Raw genomic sequence first — 6,323 nt, forward strand, 5'->3', positions numbered from 1 at the left:
GTCAACCCTGAGCCGGTGGGATTTGAACCGCTGACCTGCTGATCTAGCAGTAGCCTGCAGTGCTGCATTTAACCACTGCGCCACCTTGGCTCTTGGTGAAAGGCTCTTAAAAGTTCAAGCAATACTAATCCTAAATCAGGGGTCTCAAATTTAAAGTCCGGGGACCTGATCAGGCCTGCAGACTCCTTAGATCTGTCTCATGGGGCCAACCTGGAAACAGAGAAGGACTGGCCTCTGGTACCTTTTCCAACAAAAATGGAGCTTGGGAGAGCTGTGCACGGCCTCCTCGGGCTCTGTTTTTGCTGGCAGAGGGTTGCGGGAGGCCATTGCAGCCAAAAATGGAGATTGGAAGCCCGTTTTTGCTGGCAAAGCAACCTCGCCGTGAGTGACGTTGATCTGGCCATGCCCCCCCCCCAGGTCAAACATCCCTGATTTGGTCATCACCTCTGACCTAAATGGGTACTTTGGATTAGGTTTGGAGGGAGGACATAGAAATGGTAAAAATAATATAAAATATTAATATAAAATAATTTTATATAAAATATAAAAGAAAAACAATCCTACTAGCAAAAGACCATGTGGGCGTGAAAAAAGCCCACCACCATTTTGCTGTGGGATCACTCAGTCCACCATGTCAGTTGCTGTGGCCACACATCACAGTCACATGACCACAATTCCTCTGTATTGGCAACACAGCTGCATTTCGTCCTTGTTCTTCGGTGTCCCATTTTCTAGGATTAAGCCTTTCTGGCAGATCAAAAAATAAGCCTTTGGAACTCTTAGCCATGCTAATTATGTGAGTTATTATAATACTATTAGTCCTACCATTAGAAAAATGAACTATTATTTTCATACAGGAGCACTATCCAGGTAATCCTTGATTGATTAGTGGTTATTTAACAACCGCTCAAAGTTACCATGGATCCACCTAAGGGCTACTTATGACCTAGATTAGAAGTTAGGACAGGCCCATCCCATCCATGGGGAAATGACCAAACTTTGGGAGTTCGGCTCGGAACCCATATCTGGCTGTGGGTAGTGTCCTGAGGTCAAGTGACTTCATTTTAGAACAGTTTTAACAAAAGCAAGCAGTTTTCAGATGAACTATTGGTTTGTTTTAATGACCATGGCAATTGCTTAATAACCCAAAAAAAGATACAACCAAAAAAAGTTGTAAAACCATTTTATCATTGTCAGGACTTATGGTCTGGATGCATAGGCTCCATTATGATCGTAGGTTGCATACTACAAGAGGTGGTATTCAGCAGGTTCTCATCAATTCAGAACCAGTAGTGGAAATTTTGATTAGTTCGAAGAATTGGTAGATACCACCTCTGACTCTCCCCGCCCCCATCTATTCTCTGCCTCCCGAGTCCCAGCTGATTGGGAGGGAATGGACGATTTTGCAGTATCTTTCTCTTGCCACACTTACCAAGCTACGCTCACCAAGCCTTGCTACGCCCAGAGAACCAGTAGTAAAAAAAAAAATGAATCTCACCACTGCATGTCCTATATAAATGAATGAATATTGGATTGTTGGTTCCTGAAATTCTTGTGTTGCTGGCTAATTTGCAAGATGGATACTAAAGAAGGATGTTAAAACATACCAGGGCTAAAACAATCAGCATCAGATTTATTTAAATTGTTCCCATTAACTTACAGCACCAGGCGCACTTCCTTCATTGCCAGAGTGAGCCCAAGTGCCACAGGCATTCTTTGGAATTTCACTCATAAATGGGTGGTTCTTGGGCAGCTTTTAAAATCCTGGTCGCAGGTACACCGCATAGTCCCTGATCGACCCAAGGGAAGTGCTTCTAACCGGCGGCAAACAGGCAGCCCCCAGCTGACACAGTCAGAGACGGCTCTGGAAAGAGAGAAGAAGTGAAAGTGTTCCATCTGGTGAGGTTCTTTTTTTTTTTTTTTTTTTTACTTTTAGAAGATTGCCCTAAGAAACTTTTTTTAAAGCTAAATTAGTCCTCTAAGTAAGAACAAAGCGGCGAATTTAATCTCTATTGGACTGCCTTTGAAAGTTTTTTGCCTTTGCTTGTAACTATGCTTTGTGGATTGAAGTGATTGCAACGTTTCCTGTTTTTCCCCTTGAGGTGAATGGACTGATCTTTTTTTCTCTATTCTTTTTACTACTTTAATCTTTTTGGCTTAAACTAATTTTTTTTTTACTTTAATAAATTTCTCCTTTTACTTTTTATAAAATGATATTAAAGATACTTAAGAAAAAAGTATTAAAAATAGTTGAATCTGCCACTTGGAAGCCTAAGTCTGAAGTTTTTTTCTGGTTGAAACAATATATCCTTATTCCTATTTGACTATGCTGACTTTGCAACAGAAGGGTTTGGAACTTGTTTTTAAAACCTAATAAAGACTCAAGGACAAAAATAGTGTACTTTTGGTGCTTCTGAAAATATTTTGGCAAGGGTAGGAAAAAGAAAGAAAAAGATAAGAACCCTTCTACTTTGAAAAACACAAAAGAACTTCTGCTTAAGATTTAAAATAAAAATAGATATATTCTTTAAAAAAATTTGACAGGCTAGAGTGGCAGCAATGATCGAATTCTTCTTTTTCTTTTTCTTTATATTTTTTTCACTTTGAAAAATGGAGCAATACACAGATGAAGAAAACTTGATAATCCAAAATATTTTGGCTGGAATTCAAAACATCTTAGAAGGACTTGAGAGATTTGTTAAGAAAATGGACAGACTGTGGGGTATCACAGAAAAAGATGATGAGTTGGAGCCCCAGAAATTAAAGAAGAGAATGAAAATACAGAAAACAGATAAGACATCAGATGAACTTATTAATGGAGTAAATGTGAGTGAAGGCTGAAAGAAAGGAAGCTGGAAAAGTGACTTTGATAATTTGGTGCTTCAGTCCAAACTCCAAGATACAGGAGAAAAAGGAAGAGCAAAAAAGATGGAGCTAATAAGACAAATCTATCCAGAAATAAGTTTGACAACCAAAGTTAAGCTTACGTTAATAACAACTCAAGGGCAACGAAACTACCTGAGAGATCTTTTAAGCTACAAAGTGCACAGAGAAGCCTTAAACTCTGGAAAGGTCCTGAAAAGAGAATTGACACAACAGCTGGCGAGTGAGAAAAGACCATTTTGTTACTGGAAAGACACTGGTGAATAATGCTAGTTGATGAAAAAAAAAGTTAGCTAATTATTGATGATTAATAAATAGAGATTTTAATACTTTGTAGACTGTTCTAGATTATCATGGAATGTTTATTTGTTAACATATAATTTACTATGATACTAATAGTGAAATGATAACCGTAATTATGATAAATAACCAGGCCATAAATTGTAATTTGGGATCTGGTGAAAAGATGTACAAATCTTACAAATTTTTGTTTAGATCTTGTTATGAAGATATAAATAATTTGAGTCAGAAAAGAGGAGATGTGATATAAACAAGGAAATACTAATGTATACTTTTGGTGATTATTAAGTAGAAATGTTAACATCTCTTAGATTGTTTTAGATGTTTAATGTTTATTTTCTTAACATGTAATTAACCAATTTGGGACTAAGGGAAAAGATCCATAAATCCTATTAATAAACCTTTGTTTAAAGATTATTTTAAAGGGGAGCGGGGAAATGCTTAGATATTTTACTTAATTGAATTTGTTTTAGAACATGTCATAAAGGGGTAATGTTATTGGAGGTCTATTGCAATTGAATGCCGGTAGATGGTTGTGTCATTAAATACAAATGATCTTAGATAAAAACATGTTTAAATAATTGTAACTAAATGAAAATTGTAGTACAGTGACATAAATTTTCTTTTTTGATCTAAAATGTACAATTCAGTTTAAATGAAGTATATGTAAGGATTGTGGAAGATATGCACGAAATGTATTTGCAACCAGTCGATACGCTTTCTACAAGATGTAATGAAAAAGGATTCTTTTTTTGTGTGTTTTTGTTTAATTAAAACAATAAAAAATTTTTTAAAAAAACCCACCCTACAACCTGTTCTGATCCCCCTTGTCCCACACCAACAGACACTCCGAGCCAAATATAAGTTATGGCATTTAATTAACAGAGAGACAGGTCCTTGGCAGCAATCCAGACTGCCAAGCTCACAATGATGTTCATCAAACATTAGTTCCTGCATTGACTTCTGCAAGAGGGGCATGTGCACTTATTATAGTCTGGAGAGGAGCCTAATGACCACCAGCTGAGTGTGATTACCTCCTGTATTTGTGCAACTGTTCCTGATGCGTATTAGCTCTTTGGTGCCAGGCATCCAGGAACAACTCACTGCTGGCGTCCGGATCACTCCCTTGTCTCCTCCCCACTGGTCCAAGGCTCAGGCGCCTCCTGGTGGCCAACCAGCCTCTCTGTGCCCTGCTCAGAGTCTGAACCCTGTCCAGGGTCCTCTGCATCCTCCAGAGCTGACTCATAGGGCCCCTCGCTGTTGGAGTCTGGTGGCAGCTCCAAAGGCTCCTGCTGGGCCACAACAACAATCTATCTCCCCACCCCCAGCCATTTAGTTTAGGCATGAGCAAGGGAAGGTTACACATTAATGAGGATTAAGAATCAGGTGTTTTGGGGCATCTGCTGCAGCAAAAGAGGGAAATAATTATCTCATGGGGATTTGAATAAAAACTTTGTCAGTTATCTCATAACCTGCAAGAGTAAATGGGAAGACCTCGCTTGTCTCAAGCAGGCTCTTTTCCAGGTGTTAACTGAAAAATGTAAGTCAAACACAAGGCAAGTGCATAGCATCTAATTGGATTTGTGTACAATTGTATGGTATTCTGTTCTTAAATGAAACATTTCAAATAGTGAATGGAATCAGGGGTGTCAAATTCAAGGTCCGCAGGCGGGATTCAGCCCATGGGGTCCTTAGCTCTGGCCCACGGGGCCACCTTGGAAGCAGCAAAAGAAGTCCAGGTGTTATGTTTTTAATAAGTCTGCCAAGGGAGGCAGTTCATGGTCCACTTGCTCTCTTTGAACACTTGTAATATGTGGCCAGAAAAGAAAAAATCTTCCGAGCTACTTCTCCCATGTGGAGATGATCTCTGTCAACAAACAAACGTTTGTTGTGGTGTATATTTTGTCATCAATATTTCAATTGGGAATCAAACAATACTTCAATTGGGAAGAATTGCATGAGACTTGTGTAAGTTGTCCTTCTCAGAGGAATATAGCCAACAACTTTTTCTGCATATAATTTACTTTTGTGCATCCGTTGTGGTATTGCTGAGAACTGACATTTGCTTTGAAACAGGCCTGCTTTGTATGAATGTGTGGCACATGTGTCTGTAGATCTCATTCTCCCTTTCATATTATGATTTTACTTCTATCCTAGTCTTCTTTCCAGAGTTCACCATATTAGTTACATTACAGTCACAGAACGCAAGTATTGTGTTTATTGAAAGGAACACAGTGATGGGCAGACTGCTAAAACAAGGTCATGGCACACACTTGAAAGTAAATCAGGAAGACTGTAATTGGGGGGTGTCTGTCTCTCTTGCAAGAACAAAGAATGCTTATCAACAGAAATATGCATGTGTAAAGCTTGTAGCAACTGTGGCTAGCTAGAACACTGATAAAAAGTAACAAGGATTAGACAATTTGCAGACCTCAGCCAAAAGTTAGCAATGGAGATGGCCTGCAGTAAATGAAATGTGTATTAGGTAATTCCTGAGGTATTCATTAACCAAGGTTTAGGAATGGAACAGATATAGACCAATAGAACAAATTGTAGAATTATTGCTAAAATGTTTATTAGATGATATTTTTTATTTCACCTTGTCCCACTTTCTTCTTTAGTAAAAATGCATAAAGCTTACTTAATCCTTTGTTCTTGATTCTTGGCCTTTTGAACCCTTTTCCTTGGAGTACTCCAATAAAGAGCAATCAGAAAACCTGCACCTCATGTCTGGCATCCATCATTGGCTTCGGCACCAGGCTCAGACCCGAATTGGGGACAACAGTGTGGATGTTTTGTCCACCCCCTTTACAAAGAACCAATACATGTTGAACTTTGCAGGAGATGCACTAATAGCAAACTAAGCATTCACTGTTTAAAAATTGGCCAGGATTATTATGATCCCCAATAAATGTGGAATCCTTTTAAAAGAGCAGTTAATGATAACAGTCCACTCAGCCATTCTCCAGAATGCAAAGTATTATTTTTAAAGTTTCTATTTACCAGTGAAAAAAAGAGATTTCCAATTTAACTCTGGTGTTAAACTAGATTGGAACATTTTGATGGAGAGAAATTCAAGACAACATTCATACAGATTTCAGTGTCTACTAGAATTGTGTCACCTTAAATATGAATCTATA

Source organism: Thamnophis sirtalis, unplaced genomic scaffold, assembly GCF_051295495.1.
Source record: "Thamnophis sirtalis isolate CommonGarterSnake01/CBP01778 unplaced genomic scaffold, rThaSir2_p1.2 scaffold_3, whole genome shotgun sequence".
In the NCBI taxonomy this organism is placed as follows: Eukaryota; Metazoa; Chordata; class Lepidosauria; order Squamata; family Natricidae; genus Thamnophis; species Thamnophis sirtalis.